Raw genomic sequence first — 19,952 nt, 5'->3', positions numbered from 1 at the left:
GACACAACCTTTCACGTGTCTAACCAGTGGAAAGTTTTCAGGGCAGGAAGTGACATGTTTCAAAGGAAATAGGCGGTCGGATTCCGACAACGGCGCAAGGCAGCGTGCGATTTGAAACCTTAGTCAACAACGTCAAGAAAGAAAATAGTTAGGCATAGCATTTTAAAGACCTCCTTGAGGTGAAACATATGACACTACGCTGGGCTCTGTAGCATTATTAATTTATAAACCACAGAGCGATAAAGATAAGAACTTATCGTAAATTCATAAAAAATTGTAACTTTTAATGTAATCATTCCATGAATATGAGCGGCAGCGCAAATAAATGATACTGCAAATCCGGCTTAGAATGCAAATCTAATCAAAAAGCTGACAGCCAACGACTCTTCGTGTGTCATTGTAATTTTTGTATATTCCTTACTTTGTTTCAGTGAAAATATCGTAAATATAAATTAGAACTAAGAAACCTAAAGCAGCATGGGAAAATTTAACTTAAACCGAGTAGATTGAGACGCCGCGACTCATGGCGCAAAATACCTGATTTCAAAGATCGGAGGTGAGCCGTAATTTAAAAAAAAAAGCCATTGCAACTGTTGTTGCAAAGAAATAGTACTCAAAATAAACATCTGATTCTAATGACCCAAACCACGTAAAACCTGATGAGAGCTGCCCTTCATGCCATGTAAGTCTCTGGCGGCTTTGTATAAAATTGAATCAGATTTCCTATGCGTGTACTTATGTGTTGCTAAAAATCACTATAATTCTTAAATATTATGAGAAAATGTTATATAATGCGAGATTCTGGCTACACGGTGAGATGGACGCTTCACCTAATAAGCGTCGCTCCTGTATAAAATGTAAAACATTCAAAATGCGAGGCAGTACGTAGTTCTGACGTCTCAAAATCGCGGAGTCGAGAGTATAAATAAATCTGCGGTCTACTTAAGTAAGAAAATGCATGTCTTACACAACACTTTGTGACTACGAAATAGGAATATCTCATGGAGCCCTGCTGTCCGGCACCTGCGGGTAGAGCCAGACCGACATCGGTTCTTCCACAAACATGTGAAGAACTCTGAACAAAAACGCTTACGGGGCCCCTTTTCCTCAGTAGTGAGCTAGAAGTTTCTACTAAACTCAGACTGTAGAAAAATGCAGTAATATCAACGATACTGTGTGGCATTCGTGTCTGGGGCTTAACGAGTAAATCCGTTTCTACGAAATGCGATTAGTCCACAATGAATGTTTAGCTGGATTTTGAAAGGTGTCAGATACTCTAGAATCACAGACCTGCACCACGACTCCCACAAGGATGAGTTAGAGATAGCAATTCAGAAGCCATCCACAAATCGACATAGTAAGATCAACCAAATCCAAGGAACAGTCAGACAGGTGGAAACACAGGCACAGCGAATCCACGTGCCTGACACCGTTCCAACGTTGCTAACACGTCAGCACACATGACGTAAGAAGGCCATAAAAATTGTAGAACAATATTGTTGGAGGTAGGGTGATGTGAAGGTTCTAGCAACCCTTTCCGAGGTGAATTAAAGCAGAAGAAGTTTTTGATTCCGATTTTTCATTTGGAGCGATTTTTGCAGAAGCAGTAAGGAACCAAGTTGAAAGCAGGATATTGACTGATAGCAATTTTTACAGTCCAATGGTCAAAACTTGGAATCATTCTGAATGCTGTTACATTGCTACAATAGTCTTATCACATGTGTTAGAATAATGTCAATTTGACGTGTGTCTTGCGTAAAGTGTCTCCGATGAACGCGAATTACTTGTAAACAGGACATCTGGGAGATCCGTTTTATGAACTAACTTTCGACTGGCATGTTTCCCAAACACTTTCAAAGTTAAAGTAATGAACAAATAAATGCATAACTACACTACAAGGAGACTGAGTGAGGCCAATAATTCAATCAACTTCCATGATTTTAAATTTATCTCTAGAACTTTGAGCAGTCAGCGCTAGAACCTGAAGAACACCGCACGTCTGTGACGCATATATATATACATATAAAATTATCCGTCAGCATCTGATACATCGTCATGTACCACAGTTCCAGCTCGGCAGGATTGCTTCGTACATTATACCTCACACAACTTGTTAGTTACTCGCGCGAGTAGCACTGGGTTAGGTTAGGTTAGTGTTTAACGTCCCGTCGACAACGAGGTCATTAGAGACGGAGCGCAAGCTCGGGTTAGGGAAGGATTGGGAAGGAAATCGGCCGTGCCCTTTGAAAGGAACCATCCCGGCATTTGCCTGAAACGATTTAGGGAAATCACGGAAAACCTAAATCAGGATGGCTGGAGACAGGATTGAACCGTTGTCCTCCCGAATGCGAGTCCAGTGTGCTACCACTGCGCCACCTCACTCGGTACAGTAGCCCTGGGGAAACGTATGAAAGCGTGCTGAAGAATTATACCTCCGAACTTTTTATGTAAAAACTGTTAAGGATTTTCAAATAAAACAAACGTTATTAACATTCTAAATCTTTTTTCTTTATGTCTATATATTTATTTCTCATAATAGTCACCCTAGCGACGAACACATTTCTCCCAACGAGAGGCCAGTTTGTTAACATCGGCACTGTACAGTGTGTGACTTTGTTGACGGAGCCAAAACATCACCTCTGCTCGCGCAGCTTCATCTTTATCAAAGTGCAGCCCTCAAAGGTGTTCTTTAAGTTTTGGAAACATATGAAAATCTGATGGGGCCAGGTCGGGACTCTATGAAAGATCACGCATGACAGTGAACCCAAGGCGTCGGATTGTAAGCGATGCCGCAGCGCTTCGTCATGCTAAAAGGGAGGGTGCTCCATGTGTGGACGAAATCTTCCTACTCGAAACTCGATTAAAGCACGCTGTTTCTCACACACCGATATAGTTACGTTACACACCGGCATGTCACACGCTACAAGTCGGAGCCCTCTAGCGGCAGAGGGTTGAAAATATGTAGGCATGAAGAATGAAGATGTTGACTATTAACAACGTTTGTTTTGTTTAAAAAGCTTTAAGGGTTTTGACATACAAAATTCGGAGGCGTTACTATTAAGCGCACAGTCGTATTTCGCGCAAGAATAATAAAATCAGATCTAATCACAGAATAAACTTCGAGCCAGTTCCAGATGGAGCAGCAATTTGCTTAGATGTAATTAAAAATTATATTAATATGTTATTTACAATTTTCATTAAATATAATACAGGGTGTCCCACTCAAACCTCCCTGATTTCAAGGACCCAGGAGAGAGAAACCACAGTAGATACGACAATTAAAAATGCACCACATTGTAGAGCATCTCAAAGAATTTATATTCCCTCGTCAGAACTGCCAAGTATCGTCGCCAGAGTGCAGCATGGTCTCATTAAGTGGAAATGTCGACTCTACAGCAGCGCGCTCAAGCAGTAGTGTGGTTTGCATTAACGAGCCGGCCGGAGTGGCCGTGCGGTTCTAGGCTCTACAGTCTGGAGCCGAGCGACCGCTACTGTCGCAGGTTCGAATCCTGCCTCGGGCATGGATGTGCGTGATGTCCATAGGTTAGTTAGGTTTCATTAGTTGTAAGTTCTAGGCGACTGATGACCTCAGAAGTTAGGTCCGCATAGTGCTCTGAGCCATTTGAACCGGGTTTTTTTTTTTTTTTTTTTTTTTTTTGCAGTAACGAAATCGCCGATTACTGTGCAAAGAAATTATCGTCGTGCGTATGAACGTGACCCACCTGATGTGAAAACAATTAAGGAGTGGTATAGGAAGTTTCTGGCAACAGGAAGTGTTCTGAAACAATCTGGCAGTGCACGTTACGGAGTTTCAGAAGAGACAGTGGAGGACATTAGACAAATGTTTCAGAAGCCCACGTAAGTCAATTCGTCAAGCATCTAGACAACTTGATGTACCTCGATAAACATTGCATTGTGTAGTTCACCAACGTCTTCGTATGTGTGCTTACAAACTGCAAATTCTGCAACATCTGACGCCTAACGACAAACCACGCCGACAACAAATTGCTGCGGATATGCCGCGGCGTATTGAAACGGATGCCAGCTTTCTGGAAAGATGTTTATTCTTAGATGAGGGAACCTTTCATCTCTCAGAAAGGGTTAATAGGCTTAATGTTCGGATTTGGGGTTCGCAAAATCCGCACGTTGTCATTGAACATGTTCGTGATAGCCCTAAACTAAATGTCTGCTGTGGGCTAATGCACGACAGGGTTGTTGAACCGTTCTTCTTTGCGGAACAAACAGTGAATGGGTCAGTGTACATTGACATGTTGGAGCAGTTTGTGTACCATCAGATACAAGACTTGCAACAGAACATCATTTTTCAACAAGATGGAGCTTCGCCACATTGGTCAACGGGTGTTCGCAAGTTCCTGGATAGGAAAATTCCCAATTCGTTGGATCGGACGCGGAAGACCCACTGCCTAGCCACCACGTTCACCCGACATTACGTCGCTTGATTTCTTAAAAAAATGGCTCTGAGCACTATGGGACTTAACATCTGAGGTCATCAGTTCCCTAAACTTAGAACCTCTTAAACCTAACTAACCTAAGGACATCACACACATCCATGCCCGAGGCAGGATTCGAACCTGCGACCGCAGCGGTCGCGCGGTTCCAGACTGAAGTGTCTAGAACCGCTCGGCCACACCGGCAGGCGCTTGATTTCTCCATGTGGGGATTCATGAAGGACCGCGTGTATGGGACCAAAGTGGACGACATTCCTACGTTGCGACATCGTATCACTAATGCGATTGCAACAATAACAGAGGAAATGTTACAAAGACCTTGGCAAGAAATTGAATATGGACTCAGTATTCTTCGTGCTACAAATGGTTCATGTGGAGAGGTGTATTGATGATAAATAAATAATTTCTTTGAGATGCTCTTGAATGTGGTGCACTTTTCATTGTCGTATCTACTGTGATTTTTTTTCTGGGTCTTTTAAATCAGGTTATTTTGAGTGGGACACCCTGTAAATTGTATACATTTTTCATATTAATTTTCTGTTAATTACTGACAATATCATGGCTTTTCCTGTGGGAGGGGAGCCTCGAAATTTTGTCGAGCCTCGCCTCTCCAGGAAGTTTCAGCTCAGTGTACTTCTGTAATGTACGCCGTTATGAAGTTAAACTTAGCAATTAATCACATGTTACTTATCTGTAGTTACAAACATTACACATTTTATACATTTTCTATCATTGGATTATGTTCAATATATATTTTTTCATTCTTCTTCTTATTTTTTATATTATTCTATGAATCCATATTATCTTGTTCTAAGTTTGTTGTTGTCAGAATGGTTCTATGTGTTGTGTTGTCTTGTTAGGTGATTCTCTATTCTCCACCTCATGTATGGTTGTTCCTGTCTGTAAGCTATGTGGAGCGCTTGTGAAATTTTGTCGGTGATGGTGTTTAGTTCTAACAAGTCATCTGGCTGTCTTATCATTTGTCGTATGGCATTGTCGTGCTGTTGCGGTCGTATATGTCTAAACATGTCGCAATATAATGTGAAGTGTCCCGCTGTGCCGATTTTTCGACATGTGCATATGTCTGTATCACTTAGTCCAACACGATGGAGGTGTCGTGGGTACAGTCCATGTCCCGTAATAAAGTGGACCATACCACGAGTCGGAACTTTATATTTCATGCTCAGTCGTTCTCGGATGTTCGGGAAGAATGTGTGTACTTTGTGTCCTTCTGCTGTTGCGTCCCATTCAGTCTGCCAAGTATCATTTCGCCATTAATTAAGTTGTTTCTTGTCATCTGTTTGTTTTCCTGTAATTTCCCGTAATTTGACCTGATGACCCTTTTTCATCCAGTATGTTGCAGCTCTGAAACGTACTGTAATGTCTATTGGGTACATACCCAGGACGACGCACAATACCTATGTTGTCCCAAACGTTCCTGACGTTCTTAAAAGGATGCTTCTCTGTCCGCATCGCACAACGGTTTTGTGTGATGTGAAGTAGACACGATGGGCCCATGTGCTTGCTGCAAAGCTCAAAATATACTCAAACAAGGCGATATGGTAGGTTCGTATCATCTGTAGTGGTAGTCTAAACTGTGCAGTGTTGAGTCTGGCTAGTTTATACATCAGTTTTGTAGCCTTTTCAGTTGCGAGTTTTGTGTAATCTTTCGATGAAAATTTTCGGTCAACATATACTCAGAGGTGTCTTGTTGTAAGTTTTTGTTGTATGGTGGTGTTGTCAAGTCTGATTGTTGGGTTTCTTTGTAATGCTCCCTTTAACAGCAGACAGAGAGTTTTGTTGGCTGCTTTTTGAAGTTTGTTATTGATCAAGCTGTTAGAGGCTCTGAAATGGTGTCGCGCGTGTGCAAAATCGCTCTGAGCACTATGGGACTTAACAGCTGAGCTCATCAGTCCCCTAGAACTTAGATCTACTTAAACCTAACTAACCTAAGGACATCACACACATCCATGCCCGAGGCAGGATTCGAACCTGCGGTCGTAGCGGTCGCGAGATTCCAAACTGAAGCGCCTAGAATCGCTCGGCCACCACAGCCGGCCGGGCGTGTGCAGTTGGAGTGATATATGGGACCCCTGATGGGACTACACACGACTCTGACAGGTTACACGTACGTAAGCATCTTACCTGATCACCTGCTTCCATTCATGTCCATTGTGCATTCCGACGGACTTGGGCAATTCCAGCAGGACAATGCGACACCCAACACGTCCAGAATGGCATAAGAATGGTTCCAGGAACAATCTTCTGAGTTTAAACATTTCCTCTGACCACCAGACTCCCCAGACATGAACATTATTGAGCATATCTAGGATGCCTTGCAACGTGCTGTTCAGAAGAGACCTTCACCCCCTCGTACTATTACGGATTTATGGCCAGCCCTACAGGATTCATGGTGTCAGATCCCTCCAGCACTACTTCAGACATTAGCCGAGTCCATGGCACGTCGTGTTGCGGCATTTCTGCCTGCTTGAGGAGGCCTTTCACGGTATTAGGTGGGTGTGCCAGTTTCTTTGACTCTTTAGTGTATATATATTCAAGTGATGTGTCGTGCCATGTGACATTTGGGCAATACATAGAAAGAAAGAAAGAATAGTAAAGGAGATAACGGAAAGAAATACGCAATAAGACAAACAGAAGTGAGACTTTCATTCAAAGCCAATAATAACACTGAATTCACTGCGATTCGTGATGGTCCCCTGGACGTTAAACATGGAGGGTCATGGTTCTAAATAGGAAATGTGATCGCTCCAGGCGGCAAGCATTCTCTGATATATGCTTCCATGCTGGGGACAAGATTGGTAAGAATTTATTGGGGTTATATGTTACAAACAAAGTAATTTTAAGTTTTCCGTGCCCATTCGATAGAGCGATCCCAAATTAGTCTAGTGCGATATTCGTTTTGTAGGTAAGTGTTCAAATGGTTCAAATGGCTCTGAGCACTATGGGACTTAACTTCTAAAGCCATCAGTCCCCTAGAACTTAGAACCATTTAAACCTAACTAACCTAAGGATATCACACACATCCATGCCCGAGGCAGGATTCGACCCTGCGACCGTAGCGGTCGCGCGGTTCCAGACTGTAGCACCTAGAACCGCGTGCGTGTTAGGAGCAATAAAACCAGTGCGCCAGCGACGACTGAGTAGCACTGCTGTATGGTGGTAGCAGACAGCTACACGCGTCACTGGTGGAGTACAAGAACGAAATTGCAATTATCAGTCGAAACCCCAGAGCTAAAGCGCCTGAGGGCTCGAAGGAGGGACAGCCTATGTGCTTAAATATTTACAATTTTTCCTTTTAAAAATGTCTGTATTCCAAGAAAACAACAAATTTTGCACCTAGATTTCAGCACCTTTATTTGTTAATTGTCGTTGTACCATTTTCGAGATTTGTGAGTTGTTTCCATGATTTACGTCACTAAAGAATAGATTATAGTAAATTTACTGTCTGTCGTCTAGTATGCTAGAGAACGTTCTAAAAATTTCACTGTCACAGCGTGAGCTTCGTCACTGAGTAAGTCCTGCCCATGTTTTCTGTTGTGGATAAATCATTTCAAGTTCTTGATAGAGATTCTCGAAACGCGTCGTGGGAGAAAACAAAACTGACTTAGATAATTGTTTTGGTTTACCTTTTGTATCATAAACAGTAGCATTTTCTAAACCACAGTCCAACATGGACAACATAAGGTTAAATTGGAATTTCTTCTCCAGTGCAGTCAAACCTCCGCGTAACAGTTACCAATTCAACGATAAATCCGGGTACAGCAATAATTTTATATGGCCCCGGTTGATTTCCTATATGTACTATGTTAATTACCCCTCATTACAAAGATGAAGTAAATTTAGAAACACCCAGTCATACCGAAGACAAAATTTCGAGGAATTTACTATTTCCTACTTCTGAGAAGTTCACTATATTGTTAGGTATTGTTTATTTTACTAGTAGACTTTCGTCGCTTTATTTCCAGAAGCTACGCTACATACTACACTACTATATTTATTCTAGTGGGAAAGAGAATAGCATACAGCCGCGGGCGGGCTGTGGCGAGCGGCAAACGTCAAAAACCTCCTTTGTTTGAACGAGTGTTTAGTTTGTCCATTGTTGAGCTTCAGCAGCAGACAGAAGTGCTTTTCTGGGCTCATAAGCAGCTTATCTCCGTGATTTTTGCAACCTGTGAATGTTTTTAGTTGATGTAAACGCTTTGGACTTCGCTAAGAGTTGGACTATGGCTGGAACTCGGAAACAAATAAGGTTGGAGACAAAAATGGAGGTTTTCAAAGACGTTGATAACGGAATGAAACAAGTAGACGTGGCAAGGATGTGTGGACTTGCACGTTAGCTACATTCCTTTAAAAAAAACGAAAAGAAATTGAAGCAAAAGAATGAAGACAGCTGCTGCTGACGATGTGGACAGTGCTACACTGGTGGTTTAAAGAGCTGCGTGCCCAGAATGTACCAATTAATGATCCGTTGATATCTCAAAAAATGGTTCAAATGGCTCTGAGCACTATGGGACTTAACATCTATGGTCATCAGTCCCCTAGAAGTTAGAACTACTTAAACCTAACTAACCTAAGGACATCACACAACACCCAGTCATCACGAGGCAGAGAAAACCCCTGACCCCACCGGGAATCGAACCCGGGAACCCGGGCGCGGGAAGTGAGAACGCTACCGCACGACCACGAGCTGCGGACGTTGATATGTTAAAAACCCTTAGATTTCGCTAAGTTGCTAGGCGATTCTTATTTTAAGGCAAGTAACGGATGGTTGCAAAGATTTAAGGACAGGCATGGGATCATTTTTTAAAGTGATTTCAGGAGAAGAAACATCAGCACCTTTAGGTGATGCAGAATTTTGGAGGTAAAACACTATGTGTAAACTGTTAGAAAAATACATTCATGAAAACTTGTACAACGCAGATGAGTCGGGATTGTTTTATCAGATGATGCCAGAGAAGTATAAAGGAGGGAAGCAGTCTAAAGTACGCCTAACTGTTCTTCTCTGCAGCAAAGCGTCAGGACACGCAAACTGACACCACGGGTGATCGAACGATCAGCAAACACACGGCGCTTCAAACATGTAAGAAGCTTACCAGGTAAGAGGGTACATACATATTATTTTACCTTCCTTTAATTTATAAGTTAATTCAATACAGTATAACTTAAGCTGTAATGTTTTGTTACAGTCGTACTGTAAATGTGATTTCTTTTATTGCAGTCAATTACAAGGCAAGCCGAAAAGCATGGATGACGTCTACTCTTTTTAGTGAGTGGCTGCTTTCGCTTGACAAAGAGATGTCAACGAAGAATAGGAAAATTGCATTGCTGGTGGATAATTGTAGTGTGCATAGCAACAAGACAGTGTTGAAGAACGTTGAACTATGCTACTTCCCCCGGAACTGTGCTTTCTTCAGCCACTAGACATGGGGATAATTAAGAACTTTAAGACAAAATACCGTTCACATTTAGTTCGACACGTGATCGAAAACACTGAAGGAAAGGTGAGCAATCCCTACAATTTCAATATGAAGCAGGCTTGTGACATGATTGATAGTTCCTGGAACAGCGTACAGCCGAATGTGATTGTGAACTGCTGGAAAAATGCAAGAATTTCCGAAAGTGGAGATATTGGTGAAAATTCTGTGGTGGATGAAATAACGCAGGATGATATTCAAAGCAATCTGGAGAATTATTCAGCAGTTACTGGTAAAACCATAGATGCTTCAGTAGTGGAATACTTGTCAGTGGACGATGAGGGGTTGGTGTTGATGAGGGGTTGGTGTTTGAAGCATATTTCAATGGATGTATCAATGAGGAGTTAAAGGGCAATTCGCCTGTTGAATATTCTGACGATGACAGTGATGTGGTAAGTGCGAATCCCCCTTCTCTGATGGAGCTAATAGGTCAGTTGGAAACCACTCAGCAAGTAGCATCTGCAATCCCCAGTGTTTCAGCGCAGCAATTGATTACGTTGGAGGAGGTAAAGACAATATTCACAAGAGAATCTTTAAGAAAAACAAACTAAGGAAAGTAAGTGAATTTTTCTGTACGCAAAAGTAAGATATTTTACAAGTACAGTATTAATAAATGAAGTGAAGAAAAGTGTTACAGTAATGTACTTCTCAGCCACGAAAACATGGCTCCTTGCGTCGAGTCACGATAACAAAACCTCATTATAACAATAACCCTGGTACAACAATTTAATTTTCGTGGTCCCATGAAATTCGTTATATCGAGGTTTGACTGTATACATCGCATATGATGTACATACGAAGGAAGGCTAATAAGGGATGATTCATATCCACCATTTAAGGAAGAAAGCTTGGATTTAACGTTCCTCTGACGAAAGATTATTAGAGTCCGGGGACAAACTATATGAGAGCATGAGGAAGGACGTTGTCCAACGTTTCAAGGGAAACATTCTAGCGCGTGCCTTCGTCGACTTACGGACACTGCGAAAGATCTAATTCTACATTACCGAACGGGGTTTTACATCAACTAATCAGATGCTAGTTGACTACCGATACAGAAACGTAAAACGGGGAAAAGACCAGTGGAAAACTGAAAACGCTTTCCTAAATCCGAATGCAGGTGATGGCCATTTATTGTTTCTATTCTCACTGTTCGCACTCCCCCTAAGAATTTAGTGAGTTCAAAAAGTACTAGCCTTCGGACAAAGAAGAGGTTAGCGAACCTGACTAGTTAGCAGGTAGGGTGAAGACTATTTAGAACACATGTGCCGGGAAAGCTTGAAGAGTCGCAACAGGGTTTATATCTATTTGCTCTCAGATCTTCACGTGACTTCTACAGACTGTTGGATTAAAATAACTTTAGAATTTCTTGTTCTAAATCATGACAATGCATTTACCTGACACTTAACGAAAACCGGTTCATTCAGTAAAAACCACATAAATTACTTAAATAACTGATTTTTAGTCTTTCTCAATGTTAAATTTCAAGCTACAGAACTATCGAGAAAACCTTTAAATTTCTAAGGTCACATTCACACAGTTTAACGCAAAGGTGTTTTTGTATTTCGATAACTTTCAAGTTAAAAATTTCATACTGTACATCACACACATAAAACTAATTTAGTATTAGGTTATTCCTAACATTTGTTTGAATTCTTATTTCTCTCTATATTCGAACACCGAAAAGCTCTGAACAAAAGAGGTTTACAAACTTTTGTGGCCCATATGAGCTATTCGCATATTTCAGTAACAAGCTTCTATTTAACACCTTATTGCATTTATAATGTTGTCTCCGGCTTCAAAACAGATCAGTGATAAATAAATAAATGCCATGTGGCTAGGGCCTCCTGTCGAGTAGACCGTTCGCCTGGCGCAAGTCTTTCGAGTTGACGCCACTTCAGCGACTTGCGTGTCGATGGGGATGAAATGATGATGATAAGGACAACATAACACCCGGTTGCAGAGAAAATCGCCGACCCAGCCAGGAATCGAACCCGGGTCGTTAGGTATGACATTCCGTCGTGCTGAACACTGAGCTACCAGAGGTGGACGGTGCAGTGATGAAGTCACTATACTCGTATTCTGGAGAAATCCTGATTTATTCTTTCCAGGTTTGCTTCACTCAAGGCGAATGCTGCGATTGTTCCTTAAAACAAAGCCTCAGCTGGTCTCCACCCCACCCATGTCCAATCAGAGCTCACGATCCGTCGCTACAGACCTTCAACTGATGGATCGTTAAGAACTAATTTTTCTTCCTTCTTTGCCGTTCTTCATTAATGATAAGCACTATGTCCTCGGGGTGTTAAAATATAACCTTCGTTCTGTCTTCCAAAGCTAGCATCGATGATGACGTGAAAAATAAAGCCTACCTTAAGAACTGCCTTGAAATACAAATTCCTAACTATCCACATCTCTTTTCTGCCTTTTAATAAGTATACACACCGGATAATTAGACTCATGACTTGGAGTGTAGTGCAAATTGAGTTCCGAAGGGCGTTGTCGCTATCACTGCCAAAAGCTACTGCCATTGAGGCAATACCTTCTACCAGAAGGTCGATAAGAAAGTTTCGCAATGATCGTATATTTAGACCGAATTGTCTTTGTGTGTAAAGCGTAAGACTGCTCCATTTGGCAATCGCAGTGCTTCCGCGCTGTGAATGAGCTAAATCTCAGTACATTGTTTCTGAGTTCGCTTCTTGCCAGATTAAAGTGGCGCGCGTTCGTATACTTTGTTTCCTTATTATCCGAAAATAATAATATTTCCATCTTGGTATGAGCTTATCAACGTAACATTATTTGTCATTCTAAGTTAAGAGAATTGTTTCGAGGACAGCACAATCTCACAGTTTTCTGGTTAATGATTATCGGTTTCCAGATATTCTATGGATCAATAGAAAGTAGGAAGTATGTTGCACATTTTCATATCTGACTCGTTCTGATCGGTATTTCAAAGAACATTAACAAAAATACGTTTGCTGAACAACATTCCAATTTACATGAATATTTCTTTAAACTAATATACTTTCGTTAAGTCGGTGGGATAATTTTAACACCATTAACTATTTACTTCAAAATCTATCTACCAGACAAAATTCGAAATGATTCGAAATACAAGGTGTCCCAAGAAGATTGTTTAATGTTGATGGATATGGATATGACACGAACGATTATTCGAAGGAAAAAAGTCTGGTAGACATAGACCCTAAAATGCATTCCTTGAGAGCTATGAGAATTACTTCACCTTCGATACTGTGAAACAAAACTCTTCTACTACTAGCTCTTTGCTTTTCTCATTTTAGGAGTTAATAGGGACATGAACAACAAAAAAGTCGAGTAAACATGTGTTCTAAAACACATCCTTTAAGAGCTATGAGCACTTTGTTCAGTAAAAGAGATGTGTTTAACAATAGTGAAGGTGAAGAATTTCTCATAGCTCTTAACGTATGCACTTTAGAATCTAAAGTTACTGGTCTTTTTTCTTGTTTTGGTCCATATTACCGCCTTCCAAAATATAGAAAGCAAAGAGCTTGCCATAGAAGAGATTTTTTTCACAGCATCGAAGACGAAGAATTGATCATAACTCTTAAGATATTCAGTTTAGACGCCATTTTTGCTAGACTAATTTGCTTCGAATGATCTCGCTTGTCATATTCTTGAATACTGACCATTTCTCCTGGGACAACCTGTACAATTTTAGAAATAATTCTCACTTCGGCTATGGAGTGAGGTTAGCACTCGATCCATGGTCACCTGTTTTCATTTTGATTTCCTGCAGTCTCACTGAACCACTTCAGCCGAATGCTGAAATGGTTCCTTCAACAAGTCATGACCATCTGCTTCCCCCGTCATTATAGAACTAAGCAGACACTCACGGGCCTAAGGAAGAGAAGTTTTACATGTCACATATTCAATTTTAAGGGCATGCCATTTCCTAAATGCATGAAGGCACGTTCTGCCATATTTATAACTTCCTTTGAGTGAATAGTTGTTTACCAAGATAGAATAAATACATAATACGCCTGACATGGTCACAATTTTACGTCTTAAAGACGCGTGAAATCTCGTATTGTGTGCACACTTCTTACGAGGGCGCGCTGAAAAGTAATGTCTCCGAATTTTTTATGTGGAAACACTTAAAACCTTTTATATAAAACAAAAGTTAGTAACAATCTACATCTTTCTTATTCATTTCTACGTATTTGTTTTTCAATAGTCACCCTGACGAGGAGCACATTTCTCCCAATGAGAGACCAGTTTGTTGATACCATCACTGTAGACTGTTGCCATTTTTGACGGAGTCGCAACCTCACCTCTCCTTGCACCATTCATCATTATCAAAGTGAAATCCTCGAAGTAGTTCTTTTGCAAAGAGATGAAGGTTGGATGGGGCCAGGTCGAGACCGTGTGGTGGATGATCGGCGACAGTGAAATCAAGGTGCCAGATTGTAGCAGATGCAGCGCTCGTGTCTGGCTAGTGTTGTCATGCTGACGCATAAGGTGCTCTACGTATGGACGATCTCTTTGAATGTGACATTCGATTACAGCACGCAGTTTCTCACGCACCGACATAGTTACTTTATACAGCGCTATGTTACACGCTACAAGTCGGAGCCGCCTAGCGGCAGAGAGCTGCAAATAAGTAGACATGAAGACTAAAGGTGTAGAATGTATTAATGGTTGTTCTGACTGAATTTCCTCATCTTGATGAATTAGGATCGACCTTTTTTACTTGGTAAAAACTTTCTAGCGCGAAGTTCGCATAACTCTTCTTTATTTTTGACAACCGGTTTCGACAGGTATAACTGAAGATCAAAAGGTGACGGTTATATCTGTCAAAACCTGTTCTCGATAATGAAAAGGAATTAGTGGGAGCTTGGCTATAGAAAGTTTTTTGCCAATGTCTGTTTTATCTAAAAATCTTTAAGAGTTTTCACATAAAAACTTCGGAGGCATTACTTTGCAGCACAGCCTCGTAAACGAAAGCAAGTGTTCAGAAATAAGTTTGACATTGCACACAGCTTTGGTGGTGTGTTCTGTGGTAACCATAGGACACACGTAGACATAGTTGAGAAGTCGTATACCATAAAACAACTTCATCCCCAGCCTACTTATATTCCGTGATACAGCCTCCCAGAAGACGTTGTACTACGAGACAATGTATTCTAAAACGACTCTTTGTGATACAAACTAATGGGTATTAATAGAAAGAGATATTAATTTGGACAGGCAACTCCCTCAAGTTTTACACGGTCCTACGTCCATATTACAGTGTCCTCTGCAATTATAACTGACTAGCGACACTCCACGGCTTCGTACGGGTAGCTCTCAGTATTTACCGTTAGTCGCCTTGTCTGGAGTAGTGAAAGTAAATTATAGACACAAAACTTCCTCATGAATCCGTCTGTCTATTACTGAAAACTGTATCAAAACTCCTACAGTAATTCATGAGATTAACCTCAACATGCAGACAGAAAAACGGTGTGGGGGACTTTAAGTCATCATATTTCAGCCAATTTTCATGAGATATTTCTAAATTATATTCACAAATCTTCCACGTGAATCAGTATGACAATACTAATATGAGCTATAGGCTATATACAACTATGTATGAGGAACGGAGTAATTCGAAATAATTGCGTCTTCTAAATTGTAATCCATTGCCAGCGCCTTCTTCCTTGTTTTCTAAAGGGAGAATAAGGAGCACGTTCATAGTCAAGGCAGGCATTTCCCACGCCTTGCCATCTACTAGCAAAGGAAAATTAGTTTTCAACCTCCCGTCGGTGACGAGGTCATTAACGTCAGAGAAAAAGCTAGGACATGAGACGGAGAAGGAAATCGGGGATGTGGTTTTCTAAGAAAAATCTGCTTATTCGCTTTAATCTGTTTAGCCAAATCATACAAAATATAAATACGAATGCCCAGAGGCTGATCTGAAACCAGTTCCTTCAGAATGTGAGTGCAGTGTGGAACCCACAGCCATGCGTCGATTTTCTACACATGCAAATGACATTAGCAAATGAAGATTCCGCAATACTTCTTCATATCCAGCGGACCAACAACATATTCCTTTTACCCAAGTACTTTCCACTAACAACTTCCATGTTCTTTGTAAACAACGTTCGAAGAATGATTATTCCCATCTCAGCACGTCTTTCGTTTAGTTCGATGTTACGCTATCCGCTCTGTAGCGGGGTGTGTGCTGATATGAAACTTCCTTGCAGATTGAAAGAGTGTGCCGGACCTTTGCCTTTCGCGGGCAAGTGCTCAACCGACTGAGCTACCCAAACACGACTCACGACCCTTCATCATAGCTTCGAGTCTCGGTCCGGCACACAGTTTTAATCATTCAGGAAGTTTCAATTAGTTTCTATGTTTTTGTCTTGTGTTTTAGGCATTTTTAGTCGATTTCAAACAATTTGAAGAGATTACAGCAGAGAAATGTGGTAAATTTCAGGTTTATTTCGATTTCTCTTCATATGACTCAACCAGTATGTTGCTTCCTCTTACGTACTCTCCAAGCCAAAAAAAAAAAAAAAAAAAGAAAGAAAACGACGCACCACGAAGAATTATCTGAATGAAATGGAAATCAGCGGGTAGTTGTGATGTGTATGTACGACAAACACGACAAACAAATGATTACAATTTCAGGAAATTTGATAATTTACTCAAGAGAAAGAGCTTCACAAATTAGATGAGGTTGGCCTTGATGCAAGCAGTTACTCGGCTTGACATTGATCGGTAGAGTTGTTGGACGTTCTGCTGAGGGATATCGCGCCAAATTATGTCCTATTGGCGTGTTAAATCGACAAAATTCCAAAATAGTTGGAGGGACCTGCCCGTAACGTACCAAACGTTCTGAACTGGGGCGAGATCCGGCTGCCTTGCTCGCCGAGGTATGATTTGGCAAGGACGAAAACAAGCAACAGAAACTTCCGCCGTGTCCGGACGGGTATTATCTTGCGGAAATGTCAATCCAAGACAGCTTGCCACTAAGGTCAACAATGACAGAATATCGTCGACGTACCGCTGTGCTGTAAGGGTGCCACGAATTAAAACCAAAGGGGTCCACTACGAAATGAAGTGGCACCCCAGACCGTCACTCATATGGCGGCCGACTCTGGATTGGTATCCCACCGCTGTCTGGGGCGACTCCAGACACGTGTTCGCTGGCAGTCGGGACTCAGTTGGAAGCGGGACTCACCACTTAAGACAATTCTACACCAGTCAATGAGATTCCAGGTCGAATGTGCCCGACACCACTTCAAACGGGCTTGTTGGTTTAAAGAGGTCAATGGCAGTCGGCGCCAGGGGCGCCGTTAGGTCAGCCCCCTTCCTGTGAGCCGCCTATTACTGGTCCTTACGGTCATTGACGCACCAGCTGCACGTTGGATCGATAACAATGATGCAGCGGGGGCTCTGAGCGCCTCACTGATGACTGCTCTTTCGTCACGTTCTGTCGCCTCTCTAGGTCGACTGCTTCTTCTCGAAGCAGTTTTCGGTGGTGTTCAATCCATTCTTATCAACAGCGTGGCAAATGTAGAGCTATTCGTCGATTACTCCAATCGGATTCTTTGAGCCCAGCTACGTGTCTTCTCCCAAATGCTGACATCGACTTACGTTATTCACTCGCCTGCCTGCTAGGCGTAGTTATTGACCAACTGAGTACACGGAATGAAATTCGCGAAGACTTCATGTCCTGGTACCGACATGTCCCCTGTTTACTACCCTTGCCAGCTTCACGGTGAAATTGTGCTACAGAGTCACACATTCATCCACAGGCCACTATGAATATCCTGTATGAATATCAGTCTGTCTGAATATCATTTTACGACCGATTGGCATAACTTCTTCGCGGTACGTGAGGTTTGTCTTAGAGTGTATATCTTGATAAAAGACAGCGCAGCTAACAATGAGAGAGATTGGAGCTCACACAGAGTTACTATCAATCGCTCTTCCCGCGAAACAATTATCTGGAACACAAAATGGGGGAAGCTTTCGAAGATTGGCATCATCTACATTGTCAGACGACTTACTGCCTGGTTCGATGTGTGCGTCTTATATAGCGGCGGTCAGGCGTACAGTCGATGAACTAACGTCACCTAGGAGCGGGAAACGCATGTGACATTTGTACCTTCAAAGAATTCTATGCTTAGTTATCGCTGTTTTTTTACACTTTGGCATAATATATAATGAAAATAGTAATATATTAAATTAACTTAATGAGAAAATAAATGGGAAGAAATTCTATCCTAGGGCAAATATTCTCAGAGCTAGGTGAAGCAGCTGCTAAATCTTAGCTTTTTGTTGTAAGAGTCGAGGATCAGTAATTAGTTGAACTGTATTTATCTTTCTTCGCCACAATAATTGAATATAGACAAGTACTTACAAATCTCATTTTCAATAAACCAGAAAAATGTTTTAGGCTCAGTTAAAATAGTGCGGCGAATTTCGGCAACATTCTCAGATTCGTACAGACACGATCTGATCAAAAGTAAGGGTCACATTGGGAATTCGACTGACTGCTGTATTCCCATTCTTCCACAGTCGCTGTGGACAACGGATCCATATGGAATCAAATAAGCTGATTGAAAGTATCGGGACACCACTATGTAATGCGAAGCTGACCACCATATGTCACGAGAGTCAGACCCACGACTAGAAAAGGAGGTCGAGAGTATTTTGTTGTCAGTAGAGAAGCATTAACAACAGAATGGGGCGGTCAGGGGAGCTTAATGACATGGAACATGGACTAGTTGTTGGAAGTTACCTGAGTAACAGATCCAGCAACGACACTTCAACCCTTCTAAAGCTGCCCAAGTTGACTGTTGGCGGTGTGACTGTGAAGTGCAAATGTAGAATAACAACCATTGCTATTCCAAGACCATACAGACCTCTTGACTGACGGACAGCGACCATCGAGCATTACGTGGTGGTAAAAAATCGCATAATATCAGTGGTACGTGTCACTCATTACTTCTAGAGTGCTGCCCATAGTCTAAATAGCACACTGGCTGTGTGTAGGAAGTTAAAAAGAATTGGGTACAGCGGTCGAGCAATTCGTCATAACACACACATTACTGTAGTCGATGCTTAGCGACGCTTGAGATGGTGTACAGAACGACAACAGTGGACAGTGGATGACTGGTACCGTGAGATTTCGAATGATGAATAACGCTATAGCCTGTGGCAATCTGATAGAAGGGGTTAGGTTTAACGACCGCCTGGAGAACGTTACCTGCCTGCCATATCGGTAGTTCACAAGAGGTGCTGTTACGATATAAGGGTGTTCTTCGTAGTTGGAATGTTGCCTTCTTGTTGAACTTACGGAAACGCTAAGTGCGGAAGGATATTAATACATTTTACGGCGTACAACAGAGGAACAGTTCGGAGACAGTGGTCATTGGTACGAGCATGACAACACACCCTTTTATAAAACAGCACTTGTAAGGTAATAGTTTGTGGAAAAAAAACGTTCCTGAAATGGACTGGCATACCCAGAGCCCTGCTCTGAACGCAATGGAACAGCATTAGAATGTGTTAGAATGTCTAACTGGCCCCACACCGCAGCGTGCATCACCACCCTCTCTGGTTTCGGCTGTCGTCAGTAGCAGGTGTACGGGTACTTTTGGTTAAATTATGCAAATATTTTGAATTGTATTAAATGTAGCCAAACTACTGTAATTTTTAACGACTGGGAGTACGGTGAGTAGCTTGCTGGCTCAGTGGAAAATTGCCAGATTGCAAATCTGATGTCCAACAGGTCTTACGATTTTTTCTATCACACCTCTCTTATTTCACCTTTGGCGATGATTTGTTAGTGTGAAAAATGCCAAGCTGCAGTGTGGCTCTAGGCCCATGTTAAACTGTAAAGTTCCCTTGTAACTGGCTGGATATATCGCATCCTAGGGCAGATGAGGGTGAGAGTATATCGCTTCCATTTGGACAATGGCTAGTAAATCACTGTAGTGTTCAAATCAAATGGTTCAAATGG

The 19,952-nt window shown here is 41.7% G+C and overlaps 1 protein-coding gene across 1 annotated transcript in view; it reads right to left on the bottom strand.

Moving 5' to 3' along the window:
- The window catches only part of LOC126183469 (inhibin beta chain-like), a 327,394-nt gene that overhangs the window by 155,454 nt on the left and 151,988 nt on the right, over nucleotides 1-19,952 (bottom strand). The gene's annotated exons all lie outside the window — the stretch shown is intronic.

This window comes from Schistocerca cancellata, chromosome 4 (assembly GCF_023864275.1).
Source record: "Schistocerca cancellata isolate TAMUIC-IGC-003103 chromosome 4, iqSchCanc2.1, whole genome shotgun sequence".
Lineage (NCBI taxonomy): Eukaryota > Metazoa > Arthropoda > Insecta > Orthoptera > Acrididae > Schistocerca > Schistocerca cancellata.
The sequence above is the reverse complement of the archived record's forward strand: the minus strand, read 5'-3'. Positions and strand labels throughout refer to the sequence as shown.